Raw genomic sequence first — 15,838 nt, 5'->3', positions numbered from 1 at the left:
CCGGAGCTGTTCTCGCGCGTACGCTGAACGAGCTGGAGAAAACATTTGGAGTTGTGTAAAAAGGTAATTATTTGTCATGTTTACATTGTAATGGCTTGGTAAAACAGTTGCATGTTCTTTCCTTCTTGTGAGCAGCTGTAAAAGTATGTTTGTTTCAGATTTAACATCTCGTTATAATCGTTCAGATGAGCTGCGCTCTGATGCAGTGCGCTGACGCAATCACTCACACTGTTCACTTCTTTACTTGACAAACTACACGTAGTGATTGGCGAGCAGATCACACCACATTGCATGGCATTTATGCATGAAAGATTTTTTTTAAACATTTCAAAATTCTCTTTACGCAATTGTACGCGCCAATACCTTCTCACGTTCAGTCTACACATGACACAGGGCGTGCAAGTGTGTGTATCAAAGTCATAAAAGTGTCAGGGGGCCTTTAGCACAGCCTGTGAAGGATGTGCTAATGTTAGTGCGGTCACTGTGATGCTAATGTTAGCGTGGTCTGTTAGTGTGATGCTAATATTGAAGCGTTGTAGCAAGGTGGTGCTAATGTTAACTCGTATCAGTGTGATACTAATGTCGCTGTGTTCCACCAAGCTGGTGCTAATATTAGTGCAGTTTGTCAAGGATTTGCTCATGCTACCTTGTTCTCTCAGTGTGATGCTCATAAGAAAATCCTTTATTGCCCCTAAATGGGGAAATTTCAAATGTAAGTAAGTAAAGTTTATTTACATTGCACTTTTCCAGACAGAAATCAAAAAGTGCTTCACAGAAAAAAAGCAACAACAACAACAAACAAACAAAAAAGAAACACAAGAACATAAGAAACTAGATCAAACGAGGTAAAAACCAGCCTGCAGTGGTGGAGCCAGAAATTTTTCATTGGGGTGGCCAGGGTGAGACCATTACTCACAGAGGGATGGCCATAAGTTGATACCTGAAATGTCTTGATGACTGTTTTCAATATTGTGATTGTTACTGTAGTTTTTATTTCTTTATTTTTAGCGTGACCTTATAACAGTAGGCCTGTCCCCATTCCTATGATTTAGATTAAGAGGAAATCTTCACAAATATAAATATTAATAAACCCATATCAGCTTGTTCCTACATGACAATGGTACATTACATTTCTTCTTTTAGTGTCTAGTTTCCCCAAGAACAAAATCCATGTTAATCATGTACATTTTGAAAGTCACTACTGACTCTGGGAGGCTATGTAGGAACAAAAAGGTCCATGAGCAAACGACATGTTTGAAAGCTATCTTTTATTTTTAAAAAACATTAAAGTTAATTTGAGCTGCTGTGGGAAAGCTCTGTCTCATATAAATTAAAGTCACCACAGATTTAATAAAAATAATAATTATTGGAGGTGATGAATAACAATGATGAACAGATGTGTCATGTCTCAATAAAATGTACCAGCTTATCTTTCCTCATTCAAATGGAACACAGGTAGGTGTAGGTGTGTGAGTGCCTGCCCTGACCACGATAACAGTACCTGAGTACAAAAGACATCTGTTCTGTCTTTCCAACATCTTTAGATTCATCTGACCTCATTGTCCTTCATTTATAATTATGGAGCGCACCATTCCTGCTAACACATCTAAAACTTCATTTTTGATGTGATGTGAAGTATATTTAGCATTACACAGCCCATTTAAATTTTTCTCAACAACGTCACGCTGTGCAAAGACTTCTAAAATGGCTAAAATGTTTCCTTTGTTAGCATCACTTTCCGTCTCCCTGTGGCCTCTTTGTGATATATTCTGAGTGGCAGTTAACAATAACACTTCAACAACACATTTAATGTAATGATGGGGTTTTTTGTACCAAATTTGTGTTCTCTTGTGACACTGATTTTATCAGAGTGTCTTGGCAAATTTTCTCAAAACGTGGCATTGATGTGCACCTCAGATTTAGCATGAGCAGCAAAGCCTCCATCCGTGAACTTTGCCTTCTTCCAGTTGTTGTAGCCTGCATGTGTGAAAGTCTTAACTGTGTTTGGAAAGCTAAAGTGTCTGCAGGCGTAATAATGAACAGCGTCCTTGCACTGGGAGTTCTCAGTCCATGTGTGCTGAGTGGACCATGAGGCATTGATATTTCTTCACCTGTCTCCAAAGGCTGTCCTTGGGAAAAACTTTAGACAGGTGCATCAGCCCTTGATCTGGAGATGTCTAAAACAAGAAAACAACACTAAGACATTTCAACCATGTCATCAAATATTTCAGTGTTCATAGATCAATGTCCATATGTATTTCTTGCAAACTGCCATAAAACACCATAGAAGAAAAGCAAAGAGTGTTAGTTGGTGTCTGGTAGTGTCAAACAGCAGAGGGGAGCAAGAATAAAGTCTTAGCGTGTGTCTGGTGTGTGAGCCTGAGCATGAGTCTGTGGGAGTGTGAGAGTCTGTGGGAGTGTGAGAGTCTGTGTGATCGTGTCACTAAGATCTCTCTTACTTAGTTTGTAGCATACCTGTAAAGAACAAATTTTAATATTGAAACAAATCCTTTTAACAGTTAGTTTTAGTTCATGGCCTGCTCAGCATTAAATGATTTGCCATCAACATTTAGCTGTTGTTTTTTTTCTTTCAACTATTTTTTATTAATAATGTATTAACAGCTCAGGAATGTTCAAGCAGCAGCCTGAGATTTGTGCACTTTTTTTTTGCACTGTCATTTTGAAATAATATTTTGGTCTTTAATAAAGAGATGGAAATTAAAACTGCTGATTTAACTTTTTTAAAACAATCCACAGATTCATCAGTTATTAAACTGATCATTAGTTGCATTCCTAATTTATATACCTGCAGGAGGCCCAGTCACCCCCGGGTTGCTCACCGCCTCCTGCTGTGGAGGGTCCAGTCTGTTGACTCCTGTCAGCTGAAAAACATGAGATCAAATGTGAATAGTCGTATTTGATACTTGGTTTCCGTTGTGACATTGTCTGAAACACAAAGGTTGAAACTGTCAGGAAGCACGCAACAAAGAACACACAGGTGATTGTCTGCAGAAGGTAGAAGCGTCCACACACAGCGAGCCTGGACCTGTGCTGGTTCTTCTCTGACTTCTGTCTCATCCTGCCTGACCTCACTGTCCCTCTTTCAAGACTTCCATTGCTTTTTACTTTTTTACTACTCTTGCTAAAGTAGGCAGTAATCTTTCTTTTCAGTTCATCTGACAGGTAAAGAGAGCACCAGAATACATTATAACCACATGACTGGATGAGTGTTTGTCCACTCACACTGCTACAGAGAGCTTCCACGATTAATATACTTATGTGCTAAATGTGGGAATAAAACATTGCTGCTGCTGGTCATTCAATGATAAATGAATATTTGATTTTGTAACTGTACAAGAGGACTCGTTTTAAAAATCACGGAACACACACACATGATGTAATGTAAGTGGGGTGGAAGCTCTCCGCTTTTTGCTACCACTGAGAGACGACCAGATGTCTGTGTATAAAACGTTTCAGAACTTAAGTCAAATTCAACAAAGGGAGTGTTAATAAATTACTTAGAAATACAAATGTCAAACTTACCTACCGCTTGCAGTACACGTGAGACGCAGTTAAAATCCTCCAGACGTTGGGCAAATCTGCTCTTTTTAGTCTCCAGGAAAGTTGTGTGCTGCAGTGAAATACATCCGTGCAGAAACGCCGGTTAGGCGGGACTAATGTTCCACAGAGCCGCTATTGTCAAAATTAGCGCCCAGCCGTCGGGGTGGCCAGTAGGGTGGCCACCACGTAGCTCCGCCCCTGCCAGCCTGTACAAACGAGTCTTGAGCTTTACTTTAAACGTTTCAACAGAGTCCACAGAGCCTAGGTCCAAAGGCAGTGCGTTCCACCACATCAAATGCACAGTCTGCCCAGGTCTTCAGCAGCGGCACAGTCAACAGGTCCAGGTCCAAAGAGCTCACAGGCCTGCCTGTGACATACAGGTGTAACTGTGATATCAGCTCTAAAAGTCAGCACCAGCATTATAAATTGCAGTCTGAAACAGATGGTGGGCAGAATTAGTGTCAGCTGTGACCTCTTTGATGACCCCGTAAGAAGCCTTGTTGCATTAGCAAGAGAGGATTTGCTAAGGCCAAAAAACAAGTTACAGTAGTCAAGACATGATGAGACAAATGCATGAATGATCATCTCCAACTCACTCTGAGACACAATGCTGCTCAGACGGACAACATTACTCAAATGAAAAAACAGGATTGTACCAGGTAAACACTTGGTATTTCACACATTTTCTTCTTCTGGGTTGTCTGGGTGTCTTTGTGGCTTTCCTCACTTTTCTCCTTCTTGCACAGTCACTCGGTTTTTGAGAACTACTACACAGATTTACCACAGAGTGCCATACTGTTTATATTTCTTCATAACTGATGGAAATAAAGTTCAAGACATATTCAGTGACTTGGAAATGTTCATGCCTCCATCCCTGACTTCTCTGAAGAAAACTGGCAATGAAACTGATTATTTACAGGTATTATACCAAAGTGTCCCATTACTTATACAACCCATCATCTTGGCTTTTATATTTTTAATTAATATATCAAGTTTTAGAGATTTGCTTTCAGTTTGAGTCTAAGGAAGATAATTTTAGAATTGTATTTATTTGTTTGTTTTTGTTTTTTTGGAAATGACATAAACAAGTTAAAATATGTGAAGTACCAAGTGTTCCAGTACTTTTGGGGGGCACTGTGTGTCTGAACACTGAGGGAATGATCCAATGTAACAGCCATTTTCCTGACTGCTGAGCGAGCAAAAGAGAGCCAAGGTTCCTAACCACAGTGGGAACAAACATATCAGGGACTCAAACACGGACCTCAGGTTTTACTGTATTAAAGTGCGAATAATTACCCACCATCTAGCCTCCAATGACCTGATAAAATGCTACTGTCAGTGCAATGCTAATGTTAGCGTGTTTGTGCATGTTTGTGTGGTGCTATTGTTAGCTCACTTTGTCACTATGGTGCTTATGGTGCTAATATTAGCTCATTGTTCGTGTGATGCTGAATTAGCTTGTTGTCAGTGTGATGCTAAATTAGCTTGTTGTCAGTGTGATGCTAATTTTAGTTTATTGCCAGTGTGATACTGATCTTAGTTTCTTGCCAGTGTGATGCTAATTTTACCTTGTTCTGTCAGTGTGATGCTAATCTTAGCTTGTTCCATCAATGTGATGATAATTTTAGCTTGTTCTGTCAGTGTGATGCTTATCCTAGCTTGTTCTGTCAGTGTGATGCTAATCTTAGCTTGTTCCTTCAATGTGATGCTAATCTTAGCTTGTTCTGTCAGTGTGATGCTTATCCTAGCTTGTTCTGTCAGTGTGATGCTTATCCTAGCTTGTTCTGTCAGTGTGATGCTAATCCTAGCTTGTTCCTTTAATGTGATGATAATTTTAGCTTGTTCTATCAGTGTGATGCTGATCTTAGCTTGTTCTGTCAGTGTGATGCTAATCCTAGCTTGTTCCTTCAATGTGATGCTAATTTTAGCAGCTCAATTTTAGTGCTGTTGTTGTGGTTTGTTGTATTGTTGTCTTGTTGCATTATTGTGTTGTCGTGTGTTGTGTATTGTGTTGCTGTTGTATTATTGTTGTTGTATTGTTGTGTGGTTGTGTTGTTCTATTATATCATTATTGTTGTGTGTTGTGTTATTGTGTTGTATTGTGTTGTGGGTAGTGTTGAGTTGTTCTTGTGCAGTCGTGTGTTGTTGCTTTTTGTGTTTTTGTTGTGTATTGTCGTCTTGTTGTGTGTTGTGGTATTGTTGCTGTGTCTTGTCTTTTGTTTTTGTTGTTTTTTTGTTGTGTTGGTGGTGTTGTTATTCTTGTTTTGTCTTGTTTTTGTTGTTGTCTTATTGTTTTTGTTGTGGTGGTGTTTTTGCTGTTGTGGTGTCTTATTGTAGGGAATAACCCTGTTGTGTCTGATGATTTGCGGACGTCAATGCTGGATTTTACGGTCACACAAGGGGGTTATTCCCATTCTAATCCAATTCCATCATTTGCACCGTTTATTTTTCTGTAAATTGTGAAAGGGTGTGGTCGGCTCGGCGAAGCTTACGGTAGCAACAGCGTCTTCATGCCAAACTGTAAATTCTGTGAGCAAACCCACAGATTTCTCCATCTGGTCAACTGCATTGAATAATTCTGTATCAGAATCCACATCAATACTTTCATATGATAGATTAAATTCACCCATTTCAGCATTGTCGTTGCTCCGCCAGTTAATCTCGCTCTCAGTTGACAGCGCCATTATTGACATCTGCGTAGCAACGTGGTCAGGGCGTGGATTAATACATCAAATGTGAAACATTTGAATATTTTGCCACGGTCAACGCAATATTTTATGGTCTGAAATTTCGCATGATTAACCAATCAGATTTGCAGAACAAATGTGATTGAATTAGAATGTTGTTGTTATGTTGGTGGTGTTGTTGTTATTGTTGGGTCTTGTTGTTTTAGTTGTGATTGTTGTGGTGGTGTTGTTTTTGGTGTTATTGTGGTTGTTGTGCTGTTTTTGGTGTTACTGTTTTTATTGTTGTGCTGCTGTTTTTGTTGTGATGTTGTAGTTTTTGTTGTGATTGTTGTTTTGTTGTTGTGGTTGGTGACGTGCTGCTGTTGTTGTTTTTGTTGTGGTGTTGGTGGTGTTTTGTTGTCTTGTTTTTGTTATGATTGTTGTTTTTGTGGTTGTTGTACTGTTGTTTTTGCTGTGTGTTGTGGTGTTGTTGTTTTTGCTGTGTGTTGTGGTGTTGTTGTGTCTTGTTGCTGTTGTTGTTTTTGTTGGTGTGGTGTTGTGATTCTTGTTGTTTTTCTTGTGGTGTTGTAGTTTTTGTTATGTGTTGTGGTCGTTGAGAGATGAGATGATATGAGATTTACTTGATTGATCTCACAGTGGAGAAATTACATTTACACTCCAGTTACCTCAGACAGCAGTTAGTCCATAATTATTACTTGTTTACCATAATAATAGCACACATCAGAATTAAAGACAGCACATACACATTTGACATTGTTTATGTGCACTAAATTTGAAGAAGTCCATTATCCGAATTGAGGCAAGTGGGTGAAGGTCGCGCAGCAACCCTGACTTGCACCACCGTCAGCTTGGGGGGGAACGGGGACCAGCTGCAGCTAAAACCATGCCGTCCCCGCAGAAGGGAAAGGGTGTGACGTGAGCAGAAGCCGGAGTGGGGTGTGTGTGATGGGGAGTAGGTGGGGGGTGGGGAGAGGGAATGGAGCATGCTTCAGTCCTATGAAAAACAGTTTGTCTTTGTGGGTTGAGATAAGAAGGAACCAAATAATCACCAAGGCCAGAAGACATTCCTCTGGAGGAAAACAGTCAGGCAATTTGTCCTTCAGGCTTGATAAGCCTACCGTGTTGTGGTTTGAGCAGTGAAAAACACTTTTTACAGTTCTACTTGAACAAACCAAATCCCAATTATAAATTAAGAATATTCCAAATTATGAATTAAGAATATTCCCTGGCCTGCTAAATCTTCAACTTCATCTCTTCCTCTTGGAAGCCAAGAGGCAAGCAAGGCCTCTTGCTTGCCTCTACTGGTGGTTGGCTCTCACTGCGGTATTGTATCACTTCCTGTTCCGGAGCACAGCGGTGTTTTGCTGTATCTGTTAGCTGTTTAATCTGCGCAGTTAGATTGATCTAGTTAACTAGATAACGATTTGTTTCACAGTGTAATCTTCACGTGCCTTAACTAAAGCACTCCCTCTGCTGAATCACCTCTAAATTATTTACACATTATTCACTTTGTGCGTTTTTAGGAATCCGCTATCTTAGCGCAGCTACTAGCTCTTAGCCGATTTAGCATGGCGGCTTCTCCTGTCTCTCCTGGACTTTTCTGCTCTGGGTGTGAAATGTTTAGTTATTCTTCAGCCTCCTTTAGCAGTAATGGTAATGTAATAAGTGTAGCTTAGTCGTAGCTTTGGAGGCCAGGCTGGGTGAATTGGAGACTCGGCTCCGCACCTTGGAAAATCCTACAGCTAGCCAGGCCCCTGTAGTCGGTGCGGACCAAGGTAGCTTAGCCGCTGTTAGTTCCCTTCCAGCAGATCCCGAGCAGCCGGGAAAGCAGGCCGACTGGGTGACTGTGAGGAAGAAGCGTAGTTCTAAACAGAAGCCCCGTGTACACCGTCGACCCGTTCACATTTCTAACCGTTTTTCCCCACTCAACGACACACCCGCCGAGGAACAAACTCTGGTTATTGGCGACTCTGTTTTGAGAAATGTGAAGTTAGCGACACCAGCAACCATAGTCAATTGTCTTCCGGGGGCCAGAGCAGGCGACATTGAAGGAAATTTGAAACTGCTGGCTAAGGCTAAGCGTAAATTTGGTAAGATTGTAATTCATGTCGGCAGTAATGACCAGTGATGCCGGTAACGCGTTACTTAGTAACGCGTTACTCTAATCTGACCACTTTTTTTAGTAACGAGTAATCTAACGCGTTAATCTTTCCAAATCAGTAATCAGATTAAAGTTACTTCTCCATGTCACTGTGCGTTACTATTATTTTTCATTGTGGGTCGATAGCAGCATTAAACTTGGTCCGTGGACAGGAGGTCGGGGTTCGACTGAACTTGTTGTGTGGGCCGCTGAAGAGGAGGTACTGCTGGCCCACCACCACCAGAGGGCGCCCCTGCCTGGAGTGCGGGCTCCAGGCACCGGAGGGCGCTGCCGCCTCACAGGAGCAGCCAGGGTGACAGCTGTCACCCATCACCTGAGACAGCTGATATCACTCAACAGGGAGGTATATCAGCAGGACGGCATCTCCACCTCATTGCCGAGATATCGCTCTACCAAGGAGGTAACGAACTCAGCCAGCCATACGGATTAATCCATTGTTGCTTGTGTGTAAACCGACTGAAGACTGAAAAGGACGTAATTGGATAAGTACTCTTATTCCCACATTACAGCGTTGTTTCTGAGTAGAGGTGGAGGTAGTGTTTTCCACCCCACGTATTGTTGGGTGCAGCCGCACCCAAATCTGACTGTTTTCTGTTCCTCGCCAGCAGTACCGGATCCGACGAGCGGAGGCAGTGATCACCTGGGAGTTCGGGACTTGGCGGCTCCAGTATTCCCGGGGTTCGGTGGCAGAGGAAATCGGGTGGTTCCGGTTCGACTTGGACAGACGTCTCCTATCGTCGAGCCTGCCCACACGACACCGTTGGAATTCGACTTGTGACCAAAATTGTAATTTGTTGTGTTTGTTGTGCGTGTTCACAACAGTAAAGCTTTGTTATTTGACTTTCTTCATTGTCCGTTCATTTGCGCCCCCCTGTTGTGGGTCCGTGTACTGACACTTTCCCAACAGAACTGCCCACTTTCAGTGAGCTGTGAGCTTTTCATCCGCGTTTTTTTACAGCTGCTCGACTCGTCCTCACCTCTTAAAGCGCGGTGATCAGCACACCTCCACTGAGCTTTACAAAGACATTTTTATACTTTTTTTCCTCCTTTATTTAGAATTCTGAGCTGAGCCACTCTGTATCTGGTTGTTAAAAACAGCTGATCCTCCGCGACGTGTCAACAACTAACACTATTTTCCACTCAAATGCACCTAAACTCTCTTTCTGAGGACCACATGATGTGAAAACGCAATAAAACTTTCTTACCTGTAAATCTGGTCATGTTTTCTGCATAAATAAATCTAATCCATTCTTTGTGCTCAAACGCCAAAGCAGGGGCGTATCCAGATGGGATGGGGGTGTGGGGCAAGGATGTGCCCCCCTCCCCCACAACACCCCTAGATTAAAGGTCCAGTTTTGAAGCCGTTTTTTACTACAACTACTAATATTGCTTAAAATAATAATACTTTCGACAAGTAAAATGTTTAGAGAGAATTTAAATGTTAGAAAAATGTTAGAATTGAATAGTTACATTTATAAAAAATGTAGGTTCGAAATTGCAAGTTTTACTGTTACAGTGCTGTCAACAGTTAAATATGAGGTCAAGAAAGAGGTCTTTATTTTACTTTTTATAAAACAAGTATTTATTTTCATTGAAGTCAAGAAAGGGTGACTATAAAGTGAATTTTGGCAAAACAGGTATCATTGTCATGTTGAGGTGGCAGAGGGTTGTTGTCGACAGCTGGGAAAAGTAACTAAAAAAGTAACTAGTAATCTAACTTAGTTACTTTTACAATTGAGTAATCAGTAAAGTAACTAAGTTACTTTTTCAAGGAGTAATCAGTAATTGGATTACTTTTTCAAAGTAACTGTGGCAACACTGGTAATGACACCCAGTTACGCCAATCGGAGGTCACTAAAATTAACATTGAATCGGTGTGTAACTTTGCAAAAACAATGTCGGACTCTGTAGTTTTCTCTGGGTCCCTCCCCAATCGGACCGGGAGTGACATGTTTAGCCGCATGTTCTCCCTGAATTGCTGGCTGTCTGAGTGGTGTCCAAAAAAAATGAGGTGGGCTTCATAGATAATTGGCAAAGCTTCTGGGGAAAACCTGGTCTTGTTAGGAGAGACGGCATCCATCCCACTTTGGATGGAGCAGCTCTCATTTCTAGAAATCTGTCCAATTTTCTTAAATCCTCCAAACCGTGACTATCCAGGGTTGGGACCAGGAAGCAGAGTTGTATTCTTACACACCTCTCTGCAGCTTCTCTCCCCCTGCTATCCCCTCATTACCCCATCCCCGTAGAGACGGTGCCTGCTCCCAGACCACCAACAACCAGTAAAAATCTATTTAAGCATAAAAATTCAAAAAGAAAAAATAATATAGCACCTTCAACTGCACCACAGACTAAAACAGTTAAATGTGGCCTATTAAACAGTAGGTCTCTCTCTTCTAAGTCCCTGTTAGTAAATGATATAATAATTGATCAACATATTGATTTATTCTGCCTTACAGAAACCTGGTTACAGCGGGATGAATATGTTAGTTTAAATGAGTCAACACCCCCGAGTCACACTAACTGCCAGAATGCTCGTAGCACGGGCCGAGGCGCAGGATTAGCAGCAATCTTCCATTCCAGCTTATTAATTAATCAAAAACCCAGACAGAGCTTTAATTCATTTGAAAGCTTGACTCTTAGTCTTGTCCATCCAAATTGGAAGTCCCAAAAAACAGTTTTATTTATTATCTATCGTCCACCTGGTCATTACTGTGAGTTTCTCTGTGAATTTTCAGACCTTTTGTCTGACTTAGTGCTTAGCTCAGATAAGATAATTATAGTGGGCGATTTTAACATCCACACAGATGCTGAGAATGACAGCCTCAACACTGCATTTAATCTATTATTAGACTCAATTGGCTTTGCTCAAAATGTAAATGAGTCCACCCACCACTTTAATCATATCTTAGATCTTGTTCTGACTTATGGTATGGAAATTGAAGACTTAACAGTATTCCCTGAAAACTCCCTTCTGTCTGATCATTTCTTAATAACATTTACATTTACTCTGATGGACTACCCAGCAGTGGGGAATAAGTTTCATTACACTAGAAGTCTTTCAGAAAGCGCTGTAACTAGGTTTAAGGATATGATTCCTTCTTTATGTTCTCTAATGCCATATACCAACACAGTGCAGAGTAGCTACCTAAACTCTGTGAGATAGAGTATCTCGTCAATAGTTTTACATCCTCATTGAAGACAACTTTGGATGCTGTAGCTCCTCTGAAAAAGAGAGCTTTAAATCAGAAGTGCCTGACTCCATGGTATAACTCACAAACTCGCAGCTTAAAGCAGATAACCCGTAAGTTGGAGAGGAAATGGCGTCTCACTAATTTAGAAGATCTTCACTTAGCCTGGAAAAAGAGTCTGTTGCTCTATAAAAAAGCCCTCCGTAAAGCTAGGACATCTTACTACTCATCACTAATTGAAGAAAATAAGAACAATCCCAGGTTTCTACGATTTGGCGCTATATAAATAAAATTGATTTGATTCATTTGATTTGATGTTCGATACCCGCTTACTCCAATCAAGGGTCACAGGGCTGGAGCCCAGCACAGCAAGAGGCGGGGTTCACCCTGGACAGGACGCCAGTCTGTCACAGGGCGGCGGTCTCATCCAACCTGCATGTCTGTGGAAATGGGCGGAGCCACAGCACCCAGCATGGACCCACACAAACACGATGAGAACATGCAAACTGCATACAGAAAAGGACCAGGCCGGAAGCGAACCTGGGACCTTATCGCTGTCAGTGCTAACCGCGGATCCACCACACCACCTCACAATAACAAACTCCACCCTTTAAAAGGAAGACACCAACAGTTTGCCAGAAATTGACTGTGACCCCTGAAGTGGTTCTGGTTCTGGCCATTGGATCTGCAGGATGACTCACAGCAGCACCGCCCGACATGGTGAAAAAACAAAACATTTACTTCTTAGTGTAAACGTTTCTTGTTTTTTTGTGCTTTTGGTTCCCTCCGCGGGTAACGACCAGGTGGACGATAGATAATAACAAATAAAACTGTTTTTTGGGACTTCCAATTTGGATGGACAAGACTAAGAGTCAAGATTTCAAATGAATTAAAGCTCTGTCTGGGTTTTTGATTAACTAATAAGCTGGAATGGAAGATTGCTGCTAATCCTCCGCCTCGGCCCGTGCTACGAGCATTCTGGCAGATAGTGTGACTCGGGGGTGTTGACTCATTTAAACTAACATATTCATCCTGCTGTAACCAGGTTTCTGTAAGGCAGAATAAATCAATATGTTGATCAATTATTATATTATTTACTAACAGGGACTTAGAAGAGAGAGACCTACTGTTTAATAGACCACATTTAACTGTTTTTGTCTGTGGTGCAGTTGAAGGTGCTATATTATTTTTTCTTTTTGAATTTTTATGCTTGAAGAGATTTTTACTGGTTGTTGGTGGTCTGGGAGCAGACACCGTCTCTACGGGGATGGGGTAATGAGGGGATGGCAGGGGGAGAGAAGCTGCAGAGAGGTGTGTAAGAATAAAACTCTGCTTCCTGGTCCCAACCCTGGATAGTCACGGTTTGGAGGATTTAAGAAAATTGGACAGATTTCTAGAAATGAGAGCTGCTCCATCCAAAGTGGGATGGATGCCGTCTCTCCTAACAAGACCAGGTTTTCCCCAGAAGCTTTGCCAATTATCTATGAAGCCCACCTCATTTTTTGGACACCACTCAGACAGCCAGCAATTCAGGGAGAACATGTGGCTAAACATGTCACTCCCGGTCCGATTGGGGAGGGACCCAGAGAAAACTACAGAGTCCGACATTGTTTTTGCAAAGTTACACACCGATTCAATGTTAATTTTAGTGACCTCCGATTGGCGTAACCGGGTGTCATTACTGCCGACGTGAATTACAATCTTACCAAATTTATGCTTAGCCTTAGCCAGCAGTTTCAAATTTCCTTCAATGTCGCCTGCTCTGGCCCCCGGAAGACAATTGACTATGGTTGCTGGTGTCACTAACTTCACATTTCTCAAAACAGAGTCGACAATAACCAGAGTCTGTTCCTCGGCGGGTGTGTCGTCGAGTGGGGAAAAATGGTTAGAAATGTGAACGGGTTGGCGGTGTACACGGGGCTTCTGTTTAGAACTACGCTTCTTCCTCACAGTCACCCAGTCGGCCTGATTTCCCGGCTGCTCGGGATCTGCTGGAAGGGAACTAACGGCGGCTAAGATACCTTGGTCCGCACCGACTACAGGGGCCTGGCTAGCTGTAGGATTTTCCAAGGTGCGGAGCCGAGTCTCCAATTCGCCCAGCCTGGCCTCCAAAGCTACGAATAAGCTACACTTATTACAAGTACCATTACTGCTAAAGGAGGCTGAAGAATAACTAAACATTTCACACCCAGAGCAGAAAAGTCCAGGAGAGACAGGAGAAGCCGCCATGCTAAATCGGCTAAGAGCTAGTAGCTGTGCTAAGCTAGCGGATTCCTAAAAACGCACAAAGTGAATAATGTGTAAATAATTTAGAGGTGATTCAGCAGAGGGAGTGCTTTAGTTAAGGCACGTGAAGATTACACTGTGAAACAAATCGTTATCTAGTTAACTAGATCAATCTAACTGCGCAGATTAAACAGCTAACAGATACAGCAAAACACCGCTGTGCTCCGGAATAGGAAGTGATACAATACCGCAGTGAGAGCCAACCACCAGTAGAGGCAAGCAGGAGTTCAGGAATGTGTGTTTGTTATTGAGCTGTCAATTAACATGTGTTAGTTAAAAATGATTCAAGTCATCGCTGTCGCCTTCTTCTTCTTCTGCTTGGTCCCATTAGGAGGCGCCACAGCAGATCATCCACGTCATCCTGTCCTCTGCATCTTTAAACTGGTTCCATTTTTAAAGACTGATGACTGATATTAAGAAGGTTTGACGGACCACTACAATGATTTTAATGACATCAAGCAGCTTTTTCTCTGTTAATCATCTCCAAAAGCATCACGTGTGATGTGATGGATCTGAAACATGAGTGTGGGCTCAGATCCCTTAGTCCTAGTCTTTCTGACGTCTCCTGAACAGTAAATCTGTAATGGACGATGAAGAGGTTTTGCTGATGAAGCTGTGGGACTTTAATTTTCTGAGTGTGCACGTGAGCAGCAGAATCCTGGAATGAGATTTTTTTCATTGCAGTTGATATTTTTGCTGATGTGATATTACAGCTGGCACTTCTTAATTAATGTGGGACTTAATGAAATGAACATTGATCTTCAATCACTCACACACTTATTGTGGTGGGAGCAAAAGGAAAAAGAAATACTTCCATATAAAAACATCAAACTACACAAACATGCAGAAAAATGAGTGAGTGAACTAAGACCCCCAGCCAGCGGCCTGTCCCGTCCTCCAGAACATGCTGTCTGTCCACCACCGCCAGGACTGTGGGTGTTACTCAGCATCGAGGCTCCTATATCCCGGATCAAACTCAGGAAGCGATGCCACGTGGTTGTCGTGTCACAGATTTAACACCTCAACTGGTGTCCTTAAGTAACCACTTATTTGACACAAAGTCCTTCCAGCGCTATGCTAGAACCACTCATCATTCACGTCTGGTCACTTCTTGGGCTTCCAGTTCACATGCACGCTCATTTCCTGATTCAGCAAGTCGCGCAGTATTTCACCGTTCACAGCCCCTCACTCCAGTCCAGAGTCTCTTCCTCCTGTGCTTTCTGCTGTTTCATTGTATTGGATTTCCTGTTGCTGACCCCCACTGCCTCCTTGTGTTTCTCCAGTCTCACCTGCCAGTTTTTGGACCATTTCATGACTGTGTACTGACCATCCGCCTGTTCATCTGGTGAACCCACGATCCTGTTTCCACACAGACGTTATATATCTCACAACCACACAGTAAGACGGGAAGCACTAGGACCCTAAAGACGTGGACCTTCATTCTCCTGCAAAGACATCAGCATCACCAAACACCTCTGACCTTTGACCGTATTACTCCATAAAGGCCCCATTACACAGGACGGCATCCTTTGGGACTCCGTTGGACATCCTAAAAATTTGCCAGGATACACAAGAGATGTGAAAACACTTTCCTGTGGAACTGCTTCAGTGTCCTTTGTATGTCGTTGTCTCCTGTGGAGTTGGGATGCTGCAGGTGACATCACATTTCCACAGATCTGCACTGAGAAGCAGGATTTTCCGACATATAAAACATCCAGAAAGTATTCACAGCACTTCACTTTTTCCACATTTTATGTTACAGCCTTATTTCAAAATGGATGAAATTCATTTATTTCCTCAAAATTCTACACACAATACCCCATAATGACAACATGATTTTATTTTTTTTAGATTTTTGCAAAAATTTATTAAAAATACAAAACTAAGAAGTCACATGTATGTAAGTATTCACAGCCTGAGCTGGCCGCCCGTCTAAACTGAGCGATCGCGGGAGA

General features: G+C 42.1%; 1 protein-coding gene across 1 annotated transcript in view; it reads left to right on the top strand.

Annotated features, from left to right (window-relative positions):
* Nucleotides 1-15,838, top strand: part of plxna3 (plexin A3) — a 148,110-nt gene that overhangs the window by 64,190 nt on the left and 68,082 nt on the right. The window lies entirely within an intron of this gene.

Source organism: Thalassophryne amazonica, chromosome 6 (genome assembly GCF_902500255.1).
Source record: "Thalassophryne amazonica chromosome 6, fThaAma1.1, whole genome shotgun sequence".
Taxonomy (NCBI): Eukaryota; Metazoa; Chordata; class Actinopteri; order Batrachoidiformes; family Batrachoididae; genus Thalassophryne; species Thalassophryne amazonica.
Note: the sequence above shows the minus strand (reverse complement) of the source record. Positions and strands in the feature narration are given on the sequence as shown.